Source organism: Salmo salar, chromosome ssa18, assembly GCF_905237065.1.
Source record: "Salmo salar chromosome ssa18, Ssal_v3.1, whole genome shotgun sequence".
Taxonomy (NCBI): domain Eukaryota; kingdom Metazoa; phylum Chordata; class Actinopteri; order Salmoniformes; family Salmonidae; genus Salmo; species Salmo salar.
In genome coordinates, this window is record NC_059459.1 from 72,272,730 (window position 1) to 72,298,567 (window position 25,838).

The 25,838-nt window shown below is 40.3% G+C and overlaps 1 protein-coding gene across 1 annotated transcript in view; it reads left to right on the top strand.

Annotated features, from left to right (window-relative positions):
• The first annotated feature begins 6,040 nt into the window (after window positions 1-6,040).
• Window positions 6,041-25,838, top strand: part of LOC123728753 (sterile alpha motif domain-containing protein 9-like) — a 29,941-nt gene continuing 10,143 nt past the window's right edge. Inside the window, exons 1-2 of the mRNA XM_045701485.1 lie at window positions 6,041-6,258; window positions 6,408-6,458. The gene's annotated coding sequence lies outside the window, so the exon portion shown is untranslated. The remainder of the gene's footprint in view (window positions 6,259-6,407; window positions 6,459-25,838) is intronic.

Below are 25,838 nucleotides of genomic sequence, written 5' to 3' on the forward strand. Positions count from 1 at the left end.
ATAATACTCATTATAATCTGTCACTTTGATTTAATAAGACATTTTTCTTCTTCAACAATGTGCGTTATAAAAAACAACAATTTATGCATTGCTCAGCTTACTAAACTCTAGTAAAACAATCACCTTTTTGTACAGAGCAATGCTAAAGAAATATGTCAGATTAAAGCATACTGTCAGGTGTGTGCGTACTGGTAGCGAAGTCAGGTGCAGGAGTGCAGAGAGTTGTGAACAGGCGCACACTTTATTGAGGCAGGAGAAACCAACAGACGGACGCAACTGCGTCAAAACCTCCAGCCCATAGGCAAAAGTGCAAAAGAGTCACAATAATTTATGTTTAACAATAAACATCTTCGTGAACAACACGGTATAAGCAAACCAGTCTGGCGCGTCAACAATTAACACGTAACACAAACAATTCCACACAAAGACATGAGGGGGAACAGAGGAATAAATACATGCAGTGTGATTGGGGAATGAAAACCAGGTGTGCAGGGAACAAGACAAAACAAATGGATCAATGAAAAATGAAGCGGCGATGGCAAGAAATCCGGTGACGTCGACCGCCGAACGCTGCCCGAACAAGGAGAGGTCGTGTGTTACGGCTGTCGAAAGGAGGGGAACAGTGTGGTGAGTGTTCATTATATTTATTTAGACAATGAAAACACTATAACAAAGAAACAAACCGAAAACAGCCAAACAGTTCCGTCAGGTCACAGAATAACAAAACAGAAAATAACTACCCACAAAAAAACAGGTGGGAAAAGGCTGCCTAAGTATGGCTCCCAATCAGAGACAACGATAGACAGCTGCCTCTGATTGGAAACCATACCCGGCCAAAACATAGAAATAAAATACATAGAATGCCCACCCCATATCACATTCTGACCTAACTAACCAGAGAAAACCCGCTCTCTCAGGTCATGGCGTGACATCGTGACACATACTGTCAGGTCCTAATTATTTTTGGGGGTATTTACAGCCTCCAAGTCAAAGAGAACGGTGGTGAGGATGAAGATCCAATCAGATGCTGATCTGACAGACCAGACGGTCGGTGACCAGGTCCTACAGCAGGTGAGAGAGAGGGAAGGGGGGAGAGAGAAAGAGAGAAATAGAATGTCTTTGTTTATGAACATTTGTGCGAAAGAGAGAGGGAGAAAATAAAATCGAACTGCTTGTGCTTTCATCTAGCTGCGTGTAGAGCTTCTGAAGCAGGGTCTGTCAAAGGTTCAACTACACTGGAGGCCTGAACCAGATGGACAGATTTTCCACCGTGAGGAAGAAGAGGAGGATGGACCCACACAGGAAGGTACCAACAAGGAACGTATTAGACTGTTTTCCTTATTGCAACAGACAGGCATTGAAGACATTGTGCTTTCATCAGAGTTGGCGTCTGTTCCATTTCAGAAAATAAATAGAACATATTATTCCAATATTCCTCAATGTGTTCCAATTATGAAACACATAATTGAAACCCTAACTCTGGGTCTTATTATCTTATTGCCAAGTTGTTATTGTAAGAAGAGAACGTGTTAGCGAGTGATAACTAAATTAGTACATGAAAGAGTTGTTGTTTGTAATTTCTCTTCAAGGTGTCTGCAGACCTGAAGGGAGCTAACCTGGTGAGAGACTCCAAGGAGACAAAATAGTTTTAAGATTGGACTGTATTGATGACATAATCTATCTACTGTAAAACTTCAAAGAAATTAACTTCAATTAAAAGTCTCAAATATCCGCCTGTCCTTTTAAATAGCCCAGCAACAGCACACATTTCAGCAAATAAACACCTGTTTCAAATAAACACAGGGTCTAAAATTGTTTACGGGGATACCGTGAATTACCATGGATTGTTTATAAGGTTTAATGTTTGATTTTGTTGCATTAAATAATTCAGTAAGGGCAATCATACATTTGTATCATCAGTAAGACACTACTAGTCATTGGCTGCTAACAGCTGAGAACTGCTAGCTAACTGGCAAGCACAAAACCAGTCAACAACTTTGGGAGTACAGACCCACGGAAATCGTTATAATTGACCAAAATGCACAGTCAAAGTTGCCCTGCAGAAATGTAGTTAACATAATAAAAAAATCCCCATCAAAATCAGAGATATGTTTTTTTTTGCATTGCCTACGTCTCAATCCACCATATCCGCCAATATCGCCCTTCCGCATCTCACGAAACATCTGTAGCATACTAACGGTTTGGGCCACACTCTAATATGACCCCTCTGTGGAAAGCTGAGACCATTGTGTTTGCTCTAGGAAGCACACAAGCCTCACAAGACTCGTCTGAAGGTCCCAAGCATCAGTAAAAAAAAAAATGAATGGAAGTATAATTTAAATTGTTTCCTGATCTTTCTTATATCTCTCAGATATAGGATAGAAACTTCAGAACAAACTCCCGTTATATTTTCTTCAATCTGTTATTCAATGTGTTTCTATTGGGTAATAGCATTAATGCCAAATTCAATGTGTCATCAAATATATATATATATTTTGATACCTTAAAAAGCGTCTTAAAATTCAAAATCAAATAGCTAAATGATCCTTGGTATGACCGTCTGTCACGGTTGTCTGAAGATGAAGCAGCGTGATTATCGTTCCACATATTTTATTAAACTGTGAAACTATGTGATACATACAAAATAAACTGAACGAACAAAACAACAAACCGTGACAAAGAATTACAACATACACTACTCAAAATGAATCTCCCACAAACCCATGTGGGACAAACACCTACTTAAGTATGATCTCCAATTAGAGACAATGATGACCAGCTGCCTCTAATTGGAGATCATCCCAAACAAAGCCAAACATAGAAATACAAAACTAGAACATCACAACATAGAAAAACTAAACTAGAAAAACCCTCCTGTCACGGCCTGACTTACTCTACCATAGAAAATAACAGCTTTCTATGGTCAGGACGTGACACCGTCTTAAAAACAATTCCATATGTTAGCTTAGTAGACCCCCCCCCCATTTAATATGAACAAATGCAATAACCTTAGAAATATCGCAGTGTATTGTCTGCTCTTGGAATGTACCTGCTGTATTACAATGGATATTCACTCATTAATTACTGTATTTCAACTGATATTCACTCATTCATAAGTGCCCGGGAAGACCAAGACTACTATATTTCAACTGATATTTAGTCATTCGTTAGGGCTTTTTTTTTATATATATATACATGTTTTATTTAACCTTTATTTTGTCAGCGAGTCATACTGAGACCAAGGTCTCTTTTACAGATGAGCCCTGAATTACATCAAGTATAGAAAATACATCAAAATGTAAATACAAAATGTAAGCAGAAAGAAAAACAGGGTCATAAAAAATACAAATAAATCATCAGTAATAAGGTCCTCAATCAGCTTTCTGAATATCCCTCGAGGCACCAAAACATCAAATGTAAGAACATTTAGAAGATTGTTCCACAAATATGGTTCAAGAAAACGAATAGCTGATTTACCTAGCTAACTCATTAGAGACCAAAGGAATTTCCAGAGTTAGACATCCCTGTGGTAACTCCTATGTCTCAAGTTTAGCAAAGAGGTTAGTAGCCTACAGTGGGACTTTTTGTAAAAAGGATTTATAAACGAAAACATAGCAATGTATAAACCTTTATGACATCAAAGGCGGCCAACAAACTTTCTGGTAGAGAATACAATGATGAGTACTACAATTCTTTCCCATAATGTTAAAATGTGCTCTTAACATTCCTATTACATCAGAATGACTATGATTTATAAGTTTCCACTTATGTGGAAGTGATGTGACGATGAAGAGAGGTGGGTTGGGAATGCGAACTTGGCACGTACTACAGTGTTCTTTCTGTCACACCATTTCCTGGAAAACTAACATGTACATCTGCCACAAAATAATATGCAAAACATATTTAGTCATATTAGCTGGCTAACCCACTGATCCTGCTTTGTGGTAAACCCCTCAGGTCTAAAATCTGTATGTGTATTTTATCCAACAGAATCATTTCTTTGTTTATTTGAATATGTCACAAGTCCATGAAAAACATAGAAAATACAGTATTATAACAAATTGATCAAGGGACCATATTTTGTACCCTTGATATGGCTGTGGAGGAGTCCAGTAAGATATACAGTCAGGAACTTTCATATTTTCGTTAGAAATACATGTATACCTTAAAACCTGTTATGGACAGACGTTCCGCTAGCGGAACCCCGTTCCCCCTGCGGAACCCCTAGCCAACAGCCAATGGCAGCGCACACGCGAAATACAAAACCAACTCAAATACCACTAAAATACCACTATTCAATTTTCTCAAACAATCAACTATTTTACACCATTTTAAAGACAAGACTCTCATTAATCTAACCACATTGTCCGATTTCAAAAAGGCTTTACAGCGAAAGCAAAACATTACAATATGTTAGGAGAGTACCCAGCCAGAAATAAATCACACAGCCATTTTGCAAGCAAGCATATATGTCACAAAAACCAAAACCACAGCTAAATGCAGCACTAACCTTTGATGATCTTCATCAGATGACACTCCTAGGACATTATGTTATACATTATGTTATACAATACATGCATGTATTGCACCCTCGACAACTACTATGATTATTATTATTTGACCATGCTGGTCATTTATGAACATTTTAACATCTTGACCATGTTCTGTTATAATATCCACCCGGCACAGCCAGAAGAGGACTGTCCACCCCTCATAGCCTGGTTCCTCTCTAGGTTTCTTCCTAGGTTTTTGGCCTTTCTAGGGAGTTTTTCCTAGGGAGTTTTTCCTAGCCACCGTGCTTCTTTCACATGCATTGCTTGCTGTTTGGGGTTTTAGGCTGGGTTTCTGTACAGCACTTTGAGATATCAGCTGATGTACGAAGGGCTTTATAAATAGATTTGATTTGTTCAATCAAGTTCATATTTATATCAAAAACCAGCTTTTTACATTAGCATGTGCTGTTCAGAACTAGCATACACACCGAAAACTTCTGGTGAATTTACTAAATTACTCTTGATAAACGTTTACAAAAAACATAACAATTATTTTAAGAATTATAGATACAGAACTCCTTTATGCAATCGCGGTGTCAGATTTTAAAATAGCTTTTCGGCAAAAGCACATTTTGCAATATTCTGAGTACATAGCTCGGCCATCACGGCTAGCTATTCAGACACTCGCCAACGTCGAGGCTCAGTAAACTCAGAATTACTATTAGAAAAATTGGATTACCTTTGCTGTTCTTCGTCAGAATGCACTCCCAGGACTTCTACTTCAACAACAAATGTTGTTTTGATCCCAAATAATCCATAGTTATATTCCAATAGCTCCGTTTTGTTTGTGCATTCAGGTTCCTATCCGAAGGGTGACGCGCAGGCGCATATCGTGACAAAAAATGTCTAAATGTTCCTTTACCGTACTTAGAAGCATGTAAAAAAAAAATTATGCGAATTTCCTCATAAAATAGCGATAATATTCCAACCGGACGATATTGTTTTCATTCAAACAGGTGAAGAAAAAACATGGAGTCCTCTCAGGCGCGTGTGTCTCCAGGCTCTGAGCCACTAGCCTGACCATTCACAAACAGAGCTGCTGGACCCTGCCCAGAGACAGCAGAGATCCCAATCCACTTTCTGGCGCCTTCAGACAGCCTATGGAAGCCTTAGAAATTGTCACGTTACAGCAGAGATAACCTAGAAGGACCAGAAATTGTCAGACAGGGCACTTCCTGTATGGAATCTTCTCAGGTTTTGGCCTGCCATATGAGTTCTGTTATACTCACAGACACCATTCAAACTGTTTTAGAAACTTCAGAGTGTTTTCTATCCAAATCGACTAATTATATGCATATTCTCGTTTCTGGGCAAGAGTAGTAACCAGTTTAAAACGGATACGTTTTTTATCCGGCCGTGCAAATACTGCCCCCTATCCCAAACAGGTTAATGCATTTCCTGTGATACTGCTGCACATTTTGCAGGAAAACGAAACAAAGCACCATTCACAACCATCCAACTCGGTTTCATTTACTGTGAAATGTAACTGAAGTTAACAATGACATTTTAATCATCACTGGCATCTAATCTGTCAATGTCATCCAGTTTACCTTGGAAACTTGGCACAGACTGATGCATAGAGACTAACTACACAGGGGAAAAACATCAACCTGAACCGGTTTGAATGTGGGTGACTCAACTCAAATTTGACTATAAAAGGACACATCATCCAGGGCCAGCCACTGCATTACACGAACCAAGACAGGTAATAAAGTAGCAACCTACGATTATTAACCAGAAAATGCATGCAATAAAAAGGTTGTACCTTTAGATTAACCTTATTTCAGATAAAAGTAATTGATTCTCTGAAGTTTTACAGATAATGTAACTGTGATATCATGCGTTCCTTTGCAGATTCGGCTCTGATTCCCACAGAAAGATAGAACCGTCTTCAAACAGACAAAGGTAACGACAATGCCAATATTTTCCATTTTGTATTGGTATACATTTGTATTGCCGAAGTTCCTTGCTATAGCGCACTTGAAATGTAAAGGTAATTTGTGGTTGAGCCGACTCATGCAGCATTTACCGTGAATGTAGTCTCCACGAACATGGGAACATTGCCTTTAAATTCAAATCATGCTGTAACGCAGAACTTCAGCATTACGGATTGAATTGAGCCATTAGTCAACAACATTCAGAAATATAAGATGATTGATTAACTTTACACTCGGGGGAATTGTCATATATGGACATGGCCAAATTTCTAACAGAATCAATGTATTTATTTTACATGGACAATGCACATCAATTGACCCATACAAGTCTAAGGGGGGGTTCTGCTAAGCTAACATATGGAATTGTTTTAAGATGCTCATACCATGGATAATTTTGCAATTTGATATTGAATTTTAAGACCCCTGTAGGGAAGGGGAAAAAACAATATATATACAACAATTATTTGATTAAACATTGAATTTGACCTTAGTCCATAGAAACGCATTGAATAACATGTTCATAGATGGCAAACTACACCAAACAAAAATAGAAACGCACTATGCAACACGATTTTACTGAGTTACAGTTCGTATAACGAAATCAGTCAATTTAAATAAATTCATTAGGCCCTAATCTATGGATTTCACATGACTGGGCAGGGGCGCAGCCATGGGTGGGCCTGGAAGGGCATAGGCCCAACCACCTGGGAGCAAGGCCCACCCACTGAGGAGCCAGGCCCAGACATTCAGAATGAGTTTTCCCCCACAAAAGGGCTAAATTACAGACAGAAATACTCCTCAGTTTCATCAGTTGTCAGGCGGTCCTGCAGGTGAAGAAGCCGGATGTGGAGGTCCTAGGCTGGCATGGTTACACATGCTCTGTGGTTGTGAGGCCGGTTGGACGTACTGCCAATTTCTCTAAATTGATGTTGGAGGCAGTCTGTGTTAGATAAATAAACATTAATTCTCTGGCAACAGATCTGATGGACTTTCCTGCAGTCAGCATGCCAATTGCACACTCGCTCAAAACTTCAGACATCTGTGGCATTCTGTTGTGTGACAAAACTGCACATTTAGAGTGGTCTTTTAGTGTCCCCAGCACAAGGTGCACCTCTGTAATGATCATACTGTTTAATCAGCTTCTTGATATGCCACACCTGTCAGGTGGATGGAATATCTTGGCAAAGAAGAAATGCTCACTAACAAGGGTTTAAACGGATTTGTTCACAAAATTTGAGAGCAATACACTTTTTCTGCATATGGAACATTTTCGGGGATTTTGTATTTAATCTCATGAAACATGGGACAAACACGTTACATGTTGTGTTTATATATTTGTTCAGTGTTTTTGGGCCTAATTTCCACAAAAATTTCATGAAAACAATAGAATGACAAACGTAATAAATATGTAGGCTATAGCAGCCTATTGGTACGCAGCCTAAATCGTGGTTTCTTCCCTGTATTCTTTGTCTATGGCGCTGGCCTGAATGATTTACTGTAGGCGTGTGTGCAGAGGCCTGTCCATTGGAGACGTGACCAGATAGTCAAAAAACAAACAGGAAGTTTGTTTTGAAGTGTCTGAGCGATATACGAAAGATCAGAAAATTATATAAAACATTTAGTGATCCATATTTAACCCCTTTTTTGGAACTAAACTACTTCCATATATACTGTGTATTTGGAAAGTATTCAGACCCCTTGACTTTTTCCACATTTTGTTAGGTTACAGCCTTATTCTAAAATGGATTCAATTGTTTTTCCCCCCTCATCAATCTACACACAATACCCCATAATAGCAAAGCAAAAACAGTTTTTTTGGACTGAGGAGTCCAATCAAGTTGTACAAACATCTCAAGGATGATCAATGGAAACAGGATGTACCTGAGTTCATTTTCGAGTCTCATAGCAAACCTTATGTGAATAAGGTATTTCGGTTTTATTTTTAATCCATTTGCAAACATTTCTTAAAACTGTTTTCACTTTGTCATTATGGGGTATTGTCTGTCGATTGATGAGGAAGTTTACTTATTTTATCCATTTTAGAATAAGGCTGTAATGTAGCAAAATGTGGAAAAAGTCAAGGGGTCTGAATACTTTCCGAATGCAATGTACTTCCATTCATTTTTTTAACTGGTACCGGGCTACTTTCAGACGAGTCTGATGAGGCTCTATGGCATTCTAGAGCAAAACAACAAACATACGTGTTCGTGAGAGTCTCACCTTTCGATGGTGGGGTCATATTATTATCAAACTATTTGGACACTACAGATGATTTCGAAGACCGATTTTCAGACGTCTCCTGGTCTGACAAACACTGCTGTAGCTCTGTCATCTGACATCTCTTGCTTAATGGGGCAATCAGCAGTGGGAAAAATAACATTTACATTTAAATTTAAGTCATTTAGCAGACGCTCTTATCCAGAGCGACTTACAAATTGGTGCATTCACCTTATGATATCCAGTGGAACAACCACTTTACAATAGTGCATCTAAATCTTTTAAGGGGGGGGGATAGAAGGATTACTTTATCCTATCCTAGGTATTCCTTAAAGAGGTGGGGTTTCAGGTGTCTCCGGAAGGTGGTGATTGACTCCGCTGTCCTGGCGTCGTGAGGGAGCTTGTTCCACCATTGGGGTGCCAGAGCAGCGAACAGTTTTGACTGGGCTGAGTGGGAACTGTGCTTCCTCAGAGGTAGGGGGGCCAGCAGGCCAGAGGTGGATGAACACAGTGCCCTTGTTTGGGTGTAGGGCCTGATCAGAGCCTGAAGGTATGGAGGTGCCGTTCCCTTCACAGCTCCGTAGGCAATCACCATGGTCTTGTAGCGGATGCGAGCTTCAACTGGAAGCCAGTGGAGAGAGCGGAGGAGCGGGGTGACGTGAGAGAACTTGGGAAGGTTGAACACCAGACGGGCTGCGGCGTTCTGGATGAGTTGTAGGGGTTTAATGGCACAGGAAGGGAGCCCAGCCAACAGCGAGTTGCAGTAATCCAGACGGGAGATGACAAGTGCCTGGAGTAGGACCTGCGCCGCTTCCTGTGTGAGGCAGGGTCGTACTCTGCGAATGTTGTAGAGCATGAACCTACAGGATCAGGTCACCACCTTGATGTTAGTGGAGAACGACAGGGTGTTGTCCAGGATCACGCCAAGGTTCTTAGCACTCTGGGAGGAGGACACAAGGGAGTTGTCAACCGTGATGGCGAGATCATGGAACGGGCAGTCCTTCCCCGGGAGGAAGAGCAGCTCCGTCTTGCCGAGGTTCAGCTTGAGGTGGTGATCCGTCATCCACACTGATATGTCTGATAGACATGCAGAGATGCGATTCGCCGCCTGGTTATCAGAAGGGGGAAAGGAGAAGATTAATTGTGTGTCGTCTGCATAGCAATGATAGGAGAGACCATGTGAGGATATGACAGAGCCAAGTGACTTGGTGTATAGCGAGAATAGGAGAGGGCCTAGAACAGAGCCCTGGGGGACACCAGTGGTGAGAGCGCATGGTGCGGAGACAGATTCTCGCCACGCCACCTGGTAGGAGCGACCTGTCAGGTAGAACGCAATCCAAGCGTGGGCCGCACCGGAGATGCCCAACTCGGAGAGGGTGGAGAGGAGGATCTGATGGTTCACAGTATCAAAGGCAGCAGATAGGTCTAGAAGGATGAGAGCAGAGGAGAGAGAGTTAGCTTTAGCAGTGCGGAGAGCCTCCGTGACACAGAGAAGAGCAGTCTCAGTTGAATGCCCAGTCTTGAAACCTGACTGATTAGGATCAAGAAGGTCATTCTGAGAGAGATAGCAGGAGAGCTGGCCAAGGACGGCACGTTCAAGAGTTTTGGAGAGAAAAGAAAGAAGGGATACTGGTCTGTAGTTGTTGACATCGGAGGGATCAAGTGTAGGTTTTTTCAGAAGGGGTGCAACTCTCGCTCTCTTGAAGACGGAAGGGACGTAGCCAGCTGTCAAGGATGAGTTGATGAGCGAGGTGAGGAAGGGGAGAAGGTCTCCGATAACAAAGTGTACTCCCCACCCCTGAGCTGAGGGATGGGGCTGGATAAATTAAACCACTCTCAAATTCATGAACAGAGTTATGGACTGACCATGCATGATATCAAAATGATACACTACATGGGCAAAAGTACGTTGACACCTGCTTGTCGAATATCTCATTCCAAAATCATGAGCATTAATATGGAGTTGGTCCCCCCTTTGCTTCTATAACAGCCTCAACTCTTCTGGGAACGCTTTCCACTGGAGTTTGGAACATTGCTGCGGGGACTTGCTTCCATTCAGCCACAAGAGCAATAGTGAGGTTGGGCATTGATGTTAGGGGATTAGGCCTGGCCTGTAGTCGGCATTCCAATTTATCCCAAAGGTGTTCAATGGGGTTAAGGTCAGGGCTCTGTGCAGGCCTGTCCAGATCTTCCAAACTGATCGTGATAAATCATTTCTGTATGGACCTCGCTCTGAGCATGGGGGCATTGTCATGCTGAAACAGGAAAGGGCCTTCCCCAAGCTGTTGCCACAAAAGCTGGAAGGACAGAATCGTCTAGAATGTCATTGTATGCTGTAGTGTTAAGATTTCCCTTCACTAGAACTAAGGGGCCTAGCCCGAACTATGAAAAACAGCCCTAGAACCTCCACCAAACTTTACAGTTGGCACAATGCATTCGGGCAGGTAGCGTTCTCCTTGCATCCGTCAAACCCTGATTCGTTCGTCGGACTGCCCGATGGTGAAACGTGATTCATCACTCCAGATAAGGCTCCAGAGTCCAATGTCGGTGAGGTTTACACCACTCCAGCCGATGCTTGGTATTGCGCATGGTGATCTTAGGCTTGCCCATGAAATCCCATTTCATAAAGCTCCCAACAAGCAGTTTGTTGTGCAGACGTTGCTTCCAAAGGAGGTAGTGACTGTTGCAACGGAGGACCGAGTCGATTTTTACGTGCTTCGGCACTCGGCGGTCCCGTTCTGTGAGCTTGTATGGCCTACCACTTCGCAGCTGAGCTGCTGTTGCTCCTAGACAATTCCACTTCACAATAACAGCACTTACAGTTGACCAGGGGCAGGGCAGAAATGTTATGAACTGACTTGTTGGAAAGGTTGCATCCTATGACGGAGCCATTCTACTGCCAATGTTTGTCGATGGAGATGTCATGGCTCTGTGGTCGATTTTATACACCTTATATCAAAATATATTTAGTATTTGAGAATTTTCAAAGTAGCCACACTTTGACTTGATGAAAATTTGGCACACGCTTGGCATTCTCTCAACCAGTTTCATCTGGAATGCTTTTCTAACAGTCTTGAAGGAGTTCCCACATACAGTGCCTTGCAAAAGTATTCCCCCCCTTGGCATTTCTCCTATTTTGTTGCATTACAATCTGTAATTTAAATAGATTTTTATTTGGATTTAATGTAATGGACATACACAAAATAGTCCAAGTTGGTGAAGTGAAATGAAATAAATAACTTGTTTCAAAAAATGTCAAAAATGGAAAAATGGTGAGTGCATATGTATTCACCCCCCTTGCTATGAAGCCCCTAAATAACATCAGGTGCAAGTAATTACCTTCAGGAGTCACATAATTAGTTAAATAAAGTCCACCTGTGTGCATTCTAAGTGTCACATGATCTGTCACATGATCTCACTATATATATACACCTGTTCTGAAAGCCTCCAGATTCTGCAACACCACTTAGCAAGGGGAACCACCAAACAAGCGACACCATGAAGACCAAGGAGCTCTCCAAACAGGTCAGGGACAAACTTGTGGAGAAGTATAGATCAGGGTTGGGTTATTAAAAAATTTCAGAAACTTTGAACATCCCACAGAGCACCATTAAATCCATTATTAAAAAATGGAAAGAATATGGCACCACAACAAACCTGCCAAGAGCGGGCCGCCCACCAAAACTCAAGGACCAGGCAAGGAGGGCATTAATCAGAGAGGCAACAAAGAGACCAAAGATAACCCTGAAAGAGCTGCAAAGCTCCACAGTGGAGATTGGAGTATCTGTCCATAGGACCACTTTAAGCCATACACTCCACAGAGCTGGGCTTTACAGAAGAGGGGCCAGAAAAAAGCCATTGCTTAATTAAATAAAAAAATAAGTAAATATGTTTGGTGTTCGCCAATAGGCATGTGGGAGACTCCCAAACATATGGAAGTAGGCACTCTGGTCAGATGAGATTAAAATGGTGCTTTTTGGCCATCAAGGAAAACACCATGTCTGGCACAAACCCAACACCTCTCATCACCCCGAGAACACCATCCCCTGCTGTGGGGATATTTTTCATCGGCAGGGACTGGGAAACTGGTCAGAATTGAAGGAATGATGGTGCTAAATAAAGGGAAATTCTTGAGAGAAGCCTGTTTCAGTCTTCCAGAGATTTGAGACTGGGACAGAGGTTCACCTTCCAGCAGGACAATGACCCTAAGTATACTGCTAAAGCAACACTCGGGTGGTTTAAGGGGAAACATATAAATGTCTTGGAATGGCCTAGTCAAAGCCCAAACCTCAATCCAATTGAGAATCTGTGGTATGACTTAAAGATTGCTGTACACCAGCGGAACCCATCCAACTTGAAGGAGCTGGAGCAGTTTTGCCTTGAAGAATGGGCAAAAATCCAAGTAGCTAGATGTGCCAAGCTTATAGAGACATACCCCAAGAGACTTGCAGCTGTAATTGCTGCAAAAGCTGGCTCTACAAAGTATTGACTTTGGGGGTGTGAATAGTTATGCACGCTCAAGTTTTCAGTTTTTTTGTCTTATTTCTTGTTTATTTCACAATAAAAAAATATTTTGCACCTTCAAAGGGGTTGTCTAAATCAAATCGAAAGCCAAGATAACAAACAGATCACCGACCATTTCGAATCCCACCGTACCTTCTCCGCTATGAAATCATGGGTGCACCTCAGCCATGCTCAAGGTCCTAAACGATATCATAACCTCCATCGATAAAAGACAATACTGTGCAGCCATCTTCATCGACCTGGCCAAGGCTTTCGACTCTGTCAATCACCGCATTCTCATCGGCAGACTCAACAGCCTTGGTTTCTCAAATGACAGCCTCGCCTGGTTCACCAACTACTTCTCAGACAGAGTTCAGTGTGTCAAATCGGAGGACCTGCTGTCCGGACCTCTGGCAGTCTCTATGGGGGTGCCACAGGGTTCAATTCTAGGGCCGACTCTTTTCTCTGTATACATCAATGATGTTGCTCTTACTGCTGGTGATTCCCTGATCCACCTCTACGCAGACGACACCATTCTGTATATATATGGCCCTTCTTTGGACACTGTGATAACAAACCTCCTGACAAGCTTCAATGCCATACAACACTCCTTCCAACTGCTCTTAAATGCAAGTAGAACTAAACGCATGCTCTTTAACCGATCACTGCCCGCACCCGCCCACCCGTCCAGCATCACTACTCTGGACTGTTCTGACTTAGAATATGTGGACAACTACAAATACCTAGGTGTCTGGTTAGACTGTAAACTCTCCTTCCAGACTCACATTAATCATCTCCAATCCAAAATTAAATCTAGAATCGGCTTCCTATTTCGCAACAAAGCATCCTTCACTCATGCTACCCTCGTAAAACTGACTATCCTACCGATCCTTGACTTCAGCGATGTCATTTACAAAATAGCCTCCAACAATCTACTCAGCAAATTGGATGTAGTCTATGACAATGTCATCCATTTTGTCAGCAAAGCCCCATATACCACCGACCACTGTGACCTGTATGCTCTCTTTGGCTGGCCCTCGCTTCATTATTCATCGCCAAACTCACTGGCTCCAGGTCATCTATAAGTCTTTGCTAGGTAAAGACCCACCTTATCTCAGCTCCCTGGTCACCATAGCAGTACCCACCCGTAGCACACGCTCCAGCAGGTATATTTCACTGGTCTTCCCCAAAGCCAACTCCTCTTTTGGCCGCCTTTCCTTCCAGTGCTCTGCTGCCAATGACTGGAACGAATTGCAAAAATCATTGAAGCTGGAGTCTTATATCTCCCTCACTAGCTTTAAGCATCAGCTGTCAGAGCAGCTTACCGATCACTGCACCTGTACACAGCCCATCTGTAAATAACCCACCCAACTACCTCATTCCCATATTATAATTTTTTTGCTCGTTTGCACCCCAGTATCTCTCCTTGCACATTCATCTTCTGCACATCTGTCACTCCAGTGTTTAATTGCTAAATTGTAATTATTTTGCCACTATGGCCTATTTATTGCCTTACCTCCCTAATCTTACTACATTTGCACACACTGTAGATATATTTTTCTATTGTGTTATTGACTGTACGTTTGTTTATCCCATGTGTAACTCTGTGTTGTTTGTGTCGCACTGCTTTGCTTTGTCTCGGCCAGGTCGCAGTTGTAAATGAGAACTTGTTCTCAACTGGCCTAAATAAAGGTGAAAAAAAATCTGGTTGAGAGAATGCCAAGAGTGTGCAAAGCTATCATCAAGGCAAAGGGTGGCTACTTTGAAGAATCTCAAATAAAAAATATATTTTTATTTGTTTAACACTTTTTTGGTAACTAAATGATTCCATATGTGTTATTTAATAGTTTTCATGTCTTCACTATTATTCTACAATGTAGAAAATAGTAAAAATAAAGAAAAACACTTGAATGAGTAGGTGTGTCCAAACTTTTGACTTGTACTGTATGCTTGGTCATGTAGTTTAATTATTAACCATATTATTAGGCTATTTGTTTGTTACATTTACTTAGCTGACAAACTTTGGAGTAAAACAAGCTTATATTCAGGGTTCTGAAAGAGTACGACAGTTGAACTGAACATAAGTCATATTCTTCAAGAATCAATGGGTATAGATCATTAATTTATAATTCCAAAAATGTATGTAGCAACTGCTGATAGCCCCTTTAAACATACTTTTTTATTATGATTTAGCCAACTGGCTAGTATTCATCTGTAGACTCTGGGCAGATGGAATAAACATTGAGGAAAGAGTCAGAAACATTTAACATAACAAATAATAGAAGGAAAAAGTGAAAATAAATGTGAAAAATAAAATATAAGCCCCCCCCTCAACTTTGAATGAGATTACAACCTATATTCACCCACTCAAAAAGACAACCAACAGTTTGTTGAAAACCCAATGTGTTACCACTATGCCATCAACCGTCTATAAACACACAGAAAAAAAGCAATGTCAGATTTGTGCTACCAAAATGTGTTATCACTGCACTTTATACCATTAAAAGGTGCAACAAAGTTGAAATGGGATTACAATGTTGATTGGGACACAGGCATTGTCAGATATTTTGTTTATTTATACAACAACAAAGGGCCAGATTCAATCAAATCCGCTTTAGCCGGCATCCACATAGCTGATGTTTTGACGGTGTTGGAGGTGGAACCGCTTTAGACCTATGTGAAGCAAGACACAATAAGGATTAGCCACAATTGTGGAATTTGTGGTTCGCCTTCTAAATAAAAGTCACTCATTGAAAGTGATGCAAATGTTTACAAATGGACTCATGCCATATTTCGACTAGTTGTCAGTTGAAATCGCATTGTGGATTTATTAGACTTAAGAAATGCATTGGGGGCATACATATATATTTCACTGTACAGCCTTACCTCTGGATTGTGGATCAATGAAATGGGTATCAATCTACTCAGTGTCACACACAGAACAAAACGGTGAAGAGATAACACAAATATTAGCTTCATAGCTCATATTGCGGGACTGAAGCCACTGTGAAATGAGCCACATTAAATTACCAGTCAAACTAATATGTGTATTGGACACTGATATTGCACTGTACAGCCTTAATACCAGCTATTGCACTAGTATTTGTTGAAACTCTTCACAGTTGTGTTCTGTGGGTTTCACTGAGTGGTCTGATACCCCATTTCATTGATCCATTATCCATAGGTGAGGTTTTATGAGTATGCCCTCAATGCTATTCTGAAAGTCTAATACATCCACAGTGCGATTTCAACTGATTTTTAACAACATTCCTACTTTGTTTAGCATTATCTAGTCCAAATATGGCATGATTCAATCCACTATTTGTATCCATGTGCCTCACTTTTAATGAGGGACTTTTATTTGAGACAGGCATAGTTGGACCTTTTTTCATGCCTAAATTTGACCTTTAAGATAAATAAATCCTCTTTATTTTGTTTATTGATTTTCACTTTGAGCGTCATTATTTCTATATAGCCTACACTTTCTCATTCTGAACTTCTACCTGGAGTGGAACGGGTATGGCTTCGTGACAATGATCACAAGAGCAGCTGCTCACCGATCTGACAGCTCCAACGCAGTTCCAAACTCAACATAATACATACACTGCACATTACCCTTATCATACACATTGTACACTTCTCATATAGACACATACACAATACTTTACACATTTGCTTATTCTGTCAGTGGTGTACTAACACAGCTTAGTGATTGCTGTTTAGGTATTTGATGGAAAATGAGGGTGTGCTTATACCTGTTTAGCTTACACCTAGATCTCTACAGACCAGCGACGACCTATAAATGCTATATTTAACGTGCACGTTTTATAGAAATGTATAGTTACAGTAACCGCAATTTGGTCATGAATGTGTTACTCAATCTAAGGTTGAATGTTACATAAGTTTGTAAGATAGCCTTGGTAAGCAGAGGCTTCAGGGGGAAGCAGAGGCTAAATGGCAGACTGAACACAGCAGTGTAGAATACCTCAATATCTGTAAGTTAGACTAAATATTAGCACTTCACAAACTGGTTGGTAATAATCTTCCATCTGACAACACACAACAAATCATAAGGCTAGAGCAGGGTTCGTCAACTAGGTTTGGCCTCGGGACAAAAACAATTCTGAGCCAATAGTTGGCAGGCCAGAACATAAGTATATAATATTAGCACAATAAAATGGCCTACACTACAAATTGAACATGTTTAACACATCTGATTAGTACGTAATAAATTCAGTGACAGTAAGATCATTTTTATCTGATTAGGCTCTTAAAATCACCATATCTTGATTCAATCATTATTTTTGTCTATTGCTCTGTGCGTTGATTGGTGGGGGAAAACAGGTCTACGTAACCTACTGTAGGCTACACTACTTTAATGTCAACATTTGTTCAGAACAATTAAAATGTCGCTCTCAAAAAGTATCAAGAAGAAAAGTGGATATTGAAAATTGAAGTTTCAGGGAAGAATGTACAGAGAGATATGTTCATCTTTCCATATTTTCCCAATGCCAAGCCAGTGTGTCTTATTTGCAATTAAAATATCACTGTTTGCAAATAATTCAATCTCAGACGTCATTATGAATCTAAGCATAGAACTTTCAAAGTGGCCTTCCAGCCCCAGACCCGACGCAGAAACATTGAAGCGTTAACTGCAGGCACAGCTGTTTTTTGCGGATATATTCTGTAACTTAAATCTGCAGTTACAAGGAAGAGGGAAAACAGTCATGTACATGGTGGTGAAATTTGAGGCCTTTACTAGGAAGCTTGAGTTGTTCAATTTGGACTTGTCATTTGGAAGTCTACTGCACTTCAGCACACTGAAGAAACGACAGGCAGAGGGATCAGGTATTTTTATATTTTAGTAATTTAGCAGACACTCTTATCCAGAGCAACTTACAGTAGTGAATGCATACATTTGATGCATTTTTTTTTTTTGTACTGGCCCCCCCATGGGAATCAAACCCACAACCCTGGCATTGCACACAACATGCTGGTGTTGCAAACACCATGCTCTACCAACTGAGCCACAGGGGTACACAGGCAACAGCATTGTTACAGAGGTGATGGAAGATATCATCAAGCAGCTGAGGGACAACTTCTCCACCAGATTTGAAGACTACAGCATGCCCAAGGATATCATTGTGTTTGTATGTGATCCTCTCACAGTCCACCCTGGTGGAGAATACTCCTCCCTTGCTAAGAAAATGATACCCTCGCCAGATGAGGGTGCAATTCAAACTGAGCTGATTAAATTCCAGACATTGAGCTAAATCAGGAATGCGCACAGGAGTTCTGAGTCCTTGTGTGCGTTTTGGGTGGCATGCTCCGAGGAATACAGCACAATAAAGATACTTGCATGTTATGTGCTAACAATGTTTGGATCGACTTACACCTGCGAGTACTCATTTTCCTCTATGAACGAAGGAACCGGCTTTCACATAAGTCAATCGAGGACTGCCTGCACATCAAAATCAAACCCGACATCCACAAGATTGTGGAGAAATGCAACTTTTCCAATTGAATAAGTAACTTAGTGGCCTATATGACTGTATTTAGTAAATACTAACATTATTGTGAGTACTTATCCTGGGATATTTAGGTACTGACAGTATGTTCTGTTTGTTCAGGCGTTACAGGAGCAGGCTATCCCGATACATACATTCAGACACAGACATCACCTTTTTTTAATTGACATTATTGTTTTATGTAGGATGCTACATTTTTGACCAGTTGCAATTGTAATTAGGCCTAATAAAAAAATGCCACTTATCTTAGGCTGTTAAGCCTCATAGCCTACCTCAGACAGTTAAGTTATTTGATATAGGCCTAGGCTCGGAAGAAATAGACTCCAATTAAGACCTCTTGTTGTTTGTAAAGTCAAATTAAAATGAAGATTATTGTTGAAATGAATTGTTCGACTGGTGTAGGTTTTCTCCATCTGTTGGTGTGCAACACTTGCATAACAAGTTAACTATATTTTCAGAACCAGGCACTGTTCAACATCCTTTTGATTGCGCTGCGGTTGCAGCTTTACGTTTCAGCAGCACAAAATGGTTCCCCACCTGCTTTATTAGTTGACCGTCTCCTGCATTCACTCTCCTCATGAATGAAGTGAAAATGTAACTTTTGTGTTATTTAGGTAGGGTAACTTCCTTCTTTGCATGTTGCATTTGAGAGTTTTTGAATCTCGAGTCCGAGATGTTTTTATTATTATATTTTGTTTTTATGAAAACATTTTCAGAATTGACTTGGGGGGCTTTGGGGGGCTAAATAATATTGCTGGTGGGTCAGATTTGCCCGTGTGCCGCCAGTTGGGGAACCCTGTGCTAGAGAAATGTATCTACAAATATTACGAAAACAAGCAACACCCAAACATGACAAGCAACACCCAAACATGAGGGAGATAAGAAAAGGAGAACCAATCCCCAAAAGAAAATGTGACTCTTCCACGGACACAGACGATTTCATCTTTTCACCCCTGGGAATAGTAAGGGTGGAAACAGATCTGTTAAAATCGATAAATGACAAACTGGGCATACTTGAATAAGTCAGTAAAGATATCAAGGAGTTGAATGCGAGTCTCGAGATAAGTGACGAAAAATCTGCAACAATGGAGAAAGAAACAAGCTAAAAGTGACAGTCAATAAGATTGAAACGGACATTAATGAACTTAAAAAGGAGAACATCTTTCTGAGAAAAGCCTTACTTGACAGACAGACTAGATCCATGAGAGACAATCTTGTACTTGATGGTATCCAAGAGAAAGAAGGAGAAGTTCCTGAGGGTTTAGTGAGGGAGTTTAGTGGGTTTAGGAGGGAGTTCCTCCTTACAACGTTTCAGATCCCACGTGAAGCTGTCAACAAAATCCAACTCAAATGTGTACAGAGATATGAGTGCCTAATCGTTGCCAAATTTGCTTTCTTTAAAGATAAAAGAATGATTAAAAGCTTGGGTAAAATACTTGCTGGCACGGAAATAGGCATGATCAGTTCCCGAAGGAAATTGCAGAACAGCGCAAGGAGAATAGATTAAAAGGGAAAAGTGTAGCTCTCGTAGTCGATAAACTGTATATTGATAACCAAATGTTCCGAGACACAAAGACGTGGCTATTCTAAAAATTACAACGTTCCCATAGAGGAGTCGAATAAAGGAACACCAAATACTAGTTATGTTAGGGATTGTAATAAAACAATATATAGAAAATAAATGCAATACAACAACTGTCAAAGAAATAAACTCCAACTACATTGTACCATGCTAGATAGGGAATGAAAAAAATTGTTTTAGACTATCCATTTTATAGTATTTCATAAATTGATAAGACTGCATTAGAAGAAAAGATAATTAGCTAAATAATACATCTTCAAATATAAGGAACTGGAACACAAAAGTATTCAATCAACATGGTAGAGATAAAACATAGAGGACATAGAAGGCACTGTATGTGGGTATGTACAGATGTATTGTGATGGAAGGTGGGATGTGTGTTTTTGTGTTTGGAAAAGTGTGGAGTTTAGTGAGTGAAAAAGGATAAAGGTCGCAAATCCCAGAGCCAATGTGTGTTTGTGAGCAGGGGTTGTGAAAGAGCTTTAAATTTTGTGCAGATATGGGATATACATTTTAAAATAAATTATAAATATAGTTTATTTATTTATTGTCCTATCATGATGGAATGGTCCCCAACCCTATATCCTAGACACCCACCTCAGCGAACCACAGACTAAGGAGAAGTCCTTATCTGTTTTATGGGCCTACTGTAAGTTGCCAATATGCAGCAAAATCAGAAAGATTAATGTGGTCAGAGACCCACTAAAGCAGCACCGCCCCTTCAAGATTTTGAGCCTTGATGGCAGGGTTGGTCCTACAAAGCCAAAGGACCCTGATGGGAGAGCATAATATACAAGGAAATGCTCAAAGCTCCTAATGAGAACCTTGATGACCTTATACCTAGCCGGTAGGGATTCCGGTGGGGTGCCCCCACCCAGGCAATGGCAGTAACCCATGGGGAGGGGGTCACACTCTGACATTCAGAGAAGGGGCATATTATTGTGGCCCTGGTGGCACAAAATTATCAAAGGTTTGACTGCACAGAGATTTTTTTTATTTATTTATTTCACCTTTATTTAACCAGGTAGGCAAGTTGAGAACAAGTTCTCATTTACAATTGCGACCTGGCCAAGATAAAGCAAAGCAGTTCAACAACATACAAAAACACAGAGTTACACATGGAGTAAAACAACATACAATCAATGATGCAGTAGAAAAAAAAATAAGACTATATACAATGTGAGCAAATGATGTGAGATAAGGGAGGTAATGGCAAAAAAATGCCATGGTGGCAAAGTAAATAAAGTATAGCAAGAAAAACACTGGAATGGTAGATTTGTAGTTTGAAGAAAGTTCAGAGATAAAATATAAATAATATGGTGCAAAGGAGCAAAATAAATAAAATAAATAAATACAGTAGGGGAAGAGGTAGTAGTTTGGGCTAAATTATAGATGGGCTATGTACAGGTGCAGTGATCTGTGAGCTGCTCTGACAGCTGGTGCTTAAAGCTAGTGAGGGAGATAAGTGTTTCCAGTTTCAGAGATTTTTGTAGTTCGTTCCAGTCATTGGCAGCAGAGAACTGGAAGGAGAGACGACCAAAGGAGGAGTTGGCTTTAGGGGTGACCAGAGAGATATACCTGCTGGAGCGCGTGCTACAGGTGGGTGCTGCTATGGTGACCAGTGAGCGGAGATAAGGGGGGACTTTACCTAGCAGGGTCTTGTAGATGACCTGGAGCCAATGTGTTTGGCGACGATTATGAAGCGAAGGCCAGCCAACGAGAGCGTACAGGTCGCAGTGGTGGGTAGTATATGGGGCTTTGGTGACAAAACGGATGGCACTGTGATAGACTGCATCCAGCTTGTTGAGTAGGGTATTGGAAGCTATTTTGTAAATGACATCGCCGAAGTCGAGGATTGGTAGGATGGTCAGTTTTACGAGGGTATGTTTGGCAGCATGAGTGAAGGATGCTTTGTTGCGAAATAGGAAGCCAATTCGAGATTTCACTTTGGATTGGAGATGATTGATCTGAGTCTGGAAGGAGAGTTTACAGTCTAACCAGACACCTAGGTATTTGTAGTTGTCCACAAATTCTAAGTTAGAACCGTCCAGAGAAGTGATGCTGGACAGGCGGGCAGGTGCAGGCAGCGATCGGTTGAAGAGCATGCATTTAGTTTTACTTGTGTTTAGGAGCAGTTGGAGACCACGGAAGGAGAGTTGAATGGCATTGAAGCTCGTCTGGAGATGCTTGGGTATATGGGGGGGACCAGCGTGTGTGTGTTTCAGGGGAAGGGCTGTATCTGACCTCCAACTAGGACTTGACAATGGTTAATCAAATCTCCCCATTTTTGCTAAATTTTGCTAAATTTTGCATGCTTTTTCATACAGCTGCAACTGCATATGCATTTGTAAATCAAGTCCTTTCTTAAGTTGGGCTCTGGGATGAACAACTGTTGAGCATCTGAGTTTATGGTTGTTTGTGGGGGAGTGTTTGTGTGTGTATGTATCCCACAAATGTTGCTAGGGAGTAAAGATGTTAGGGACAACATAGGATTAATCACAATAATTGTTTGCTAAAATAATAATGCTTGCCAAAAATGTAATTTTTTTGTATTGGCAATCCTTGTAAGAAGTACCAATCTTTGCATGAACTGCCTGCATTATCACAAATGTTATTTGTTAATTATGGAAATTAAGATAAGCAGGATTTTTTTATTTTTTTTATTTTACTATTTATTATGCAAATTGAGGTGAGGGCTATGGAAAAGCTTTTGGCGGCTGATCTGCTTCTGTTCTGTGGGTGGCACTGTGTGCTCTTTTCGAAGGATGGGTCCCAATCTCTCGGGGGCTCTGGGATCCGGGGAAACGGGGGTGGTCTGCCGGTCACTGGGATGACAACCCAACTTGGGATGGGGAGGGGTTTTAACAGGTGGAATAGTGGGGACCAATTGAAGGTTTACTTAGTAGCAATGCAAATATCATAGTACAGCTATAATGGTGAGTTTACAAACATAAATAGATTTGAAACTTGTGTTTCATTATGGTAAATGGTGAAATAAGTATAGCCCGTAATAACTGTAATGGCTTAGCAGATAATAAGAAAAGATGGTCAGTATTTACCTGGCAAAAAGAGATGGAATATAATATCTATTGTTTACAGGAAACTCATTCAACCATTATAGATGAAGTTGTGTTTAAAAAGGACTGGGGGGGCTTAATATATTTCTCCCATGGGAAAAGAAATTCAAAATATTGTTCTTTTTTAATTAAACAAGCCATAGAAAGTTCAATTTCAATTTAATCCACCAGAAAAGACAGAACAAATTTTGTGGTTAAACTCAAATATACTAATTGATTAAAAAAAACATTGTTATTCGATATCCTTTTTTTTAAAGTATAATCTTTGTAAATTATATCATAAATAGAACTGGTGGAGTTATGTCACACATGCAGCTAACACATATATATGCAAATGTCTGCTCTACCCAAAATTACAACCAACTAATTAGCATTACCGCAAAAATGGAAGAGTCAAGTGGAAGGGGGAAAAGTAAGGAACTTATCTGTCGGCCCTGCATTAAAGACCAAAATTGGTTGTGATAAATATACCAATTTCACTTAACTTCTATGGGCAAGGTGGGATGTCAGCGTCCCACTCTATTCAACAGCCAGTGGAATCGCGTGGCGCGAAATACAAATACCTAAAAAATACTATAACTTCAATTTCTCAAACATATGACTATTTTACACCATTTGAAAGATAAGACTCTTGTTAATCCAACCACGTTGTCCGATTTCAAAAAGGCTTTACAGCGAAAGCAAAACATTAGATTATGTCAGGAGAGTATCCAGCCAAAAATAATCACAGCCATTTTCAAAGCAAGCATATATGTCACAAAAAACCAAACCACAGCTAAATGCAGCACTAACCTTTGATGATCTTCATCAGATGACACTCCTCGGACATTATGTTATACAATACATGCATATTTTGTTCAATCAAGTTCATATGTATATCAAAAAACAGCTTTTTACATTAGCATGTGATGTTCAGAACTAGCATACCCACCCAAAACTTCCGGTGAATTTACTAAATTACTCAGCATAAATGTTCACAAAATACATAACAATTATTTTAAGAATTATAGATACAGAACTCCTTTATGCAATCGCAGTGTCAGATTTTAAAATAGCTTTTCGGCAAAAGCACATTTTGCAATATTCTGAGTACATAGCTCGGCCATCAAGGCTAGCAATTTTGACATCCGCCAACTTCGGGGTCACCTAAACTCAGAATTACTAGTAGAAAAATTGGATTACCTTTGCTGTTCTTCGTCAGAATGCACTCCCAGGACTTCTACTTCAACAACAAATGTTGTTTTGGTCCCAAATAATCCATAGTTATATTGAAATAGCTCAGTTTTGTCCGTGCGTTCAGGTAACTATCCGAAGGGTGACGCGCGAGCGCATTTCGTTGTATTCATTCAAAGGCTGAAAGAAAAGAATTGAGTAGTCTCGTGCCCGCGCATCTCCAGGCTCTGAGCCACTAGGCTGACCACTCACAAACAGAGTTCCTATTCTTTGCCCAGAGACAGCAGACACCCCATTCCACTTTCTGGCGCCTTCAGAGAGCCAATGGAAGCCTCAGAAAGTGTCACGTTACCCCAAAGATACTGTATTTTCGATAGAGATGCCACAGAAGGACAAGAAATTGTCAGACAGGGCACTTCCTATATGGAATCTTCTCAGGTTTTGGCCTGCCATATGAGTTCTGTTATACTCACAGACACCATTCAAACAGTTTTAGAAACTTTAGAGTGTTTTTTATCGAAATCTACTAATTATATGCATATTCTAGTTTCTGGGCAGGAGTAGTAACCAGATTAAATCGGGTACTTTTTTTATCCGGCCGTGAAAATACTGCCCCCTAGACCAAAAAATTGACATCTGTCATTTTCAATATACTTTATTGATTAATTCCATGGCACATTGTTTATGAACTGACACGAAAAACGGATTCAAAACTTAGAATTTTTCAATTTAAATTATTATACAAAATTCTTGCAACCAAGACATTGTTATATATATGGGGGACACAACCTTCCCAGATCATTTATTTTGGTACTGTCCATATGTAGCTCGTTTTGGTCACAGGTCCAGGAATGGCTGAAGAATTGCAACATTTACCTGGAGCTAACGCTGCAGATAGCAATACTGGCTGATTTGAAAAGCCATAGTCAATAGATCAATAATATAATAATACTATTAGCAAAAAAAGTGTATCTTTATTAATTTCCAATTTGTAGGAACTATGAGAATAGAAAGGTTCAGAACTTTTGTGAAGTATCACAGCACAGTTGAAAAATATATGGAAAATAGAAATCCAATATCAATGGTGTTAAGAGAAAGATGGGAGAGGTTGAATTGAGCTGAAGGGTATGACTAATAACAACAAGATAACAAATGTAAAATATACTGTGTCTGTAAAATGTATATAGGTTCAGAACTTTTGTGAAATAGCACACAATCAAACTGGATGGACATTAGCAATAGATGGGAGAGGTGGAAGTTAGAGGAAG